This window comes from Chenopodium album, chromosome 19, assembly GCF_948465745.1.
Source record: "Chenopodium album chromosome 19, dcCheAlbu1.1, whole genome shotgun sequence".
Classification (NCBI taxonomy): Eukaryota; Viridiplantae; Streptophyta; class Magnoliopsida; order Caryophyllales; family Amaranthaceae; genus Chenopodium; species Chenopodium album.
In genome coordinates this window covers 35,330,947-35,332,002 of record NC_137852.1, presented here as the reverse complement: position 1 = coordinate 35,332,002, position 1,056 = coordinate 35,330,947, and positions in this window count along the sequence as shown.

The following is a 1,056-nucleotide window of genomic DNA, read 5'->3' as shown; positions in this document are numbered from 1 at the left end:
CAAGTTATGTACTCTTAATTTTTCATCATTAATAAAGTAAGTCCAGTTTAATTATCTTAAACTAATCTTATACTTATTATTTTATGAAGATATGGATCTGCCCGAAGTTGGTTCCAAATTTCAATGCCTTTTGGACAGTGGAACAACACACACTATTCTGAAGGATAGAAAATATTTTTTAAAGTTAAAATTATTTCAAGCAAATGTTAATACCATTTCTGGGTCAGCCAAGCTAATAGAAGGTTCTGGAAAAGCTTGCATAATACTCCCAAATGGAACAAAATTAATCATTAATGACGCTTTATATTCGAGTAAATCTCGAAGAAATCTTATAAGTTTTAAAGATGTGCGTCAAAATGGTTTTCATTTAGAAACAATGATAGTGGATCAAAAGGAATATTTATGCCTCACAGCAGAAAAACATGGCAAGAAACATGTGTATGAGAAATTGCCAGCATATTCTTCAGGGTTATATCATATAGATATACGACCAATTGAAATAAATTCGATATCTAACCAGAAGTTAGATAATAAGAACTGCTAAATTTATGGCATGATCGTTTGGGTCATCCTGGTACGGGAATGATGCACAAGATTATAGAAAATTCAGTAGGACATTCAATTAGGAATGTTAAAATCCCTCGATCAGATGAATTAACATGCTCTGCATGTTCACTTGGCAAATTAATAATAAGGCCATCTATGAACAAAATTGCTACTGAATCTCCAACATTTTTAGAGAGGATTCAAGGAGACATTTGTGGACCAATTAATCCTGCATGTGGACCATTCCGATATTTTATGGTATTAATTGATGCCTCAACTCGATGGTCACATGTAAGTCTCTTATCCAGTAGAAATGTTGCTTTTGCAAAACTCCTTGCTCAAATTATTAAACTAAGAGCACAATTTCCAGACCATACAATAAAAAGAATAAGGCTTGACAATGCTGGGGAATTTACATCCCAAACATTTAATGATTATTGTATGTCGATTGGAATTGTTGTAGAACATCCAGTAGCTCATGTTCATACACAAAATGGACTTGCTGAGTCA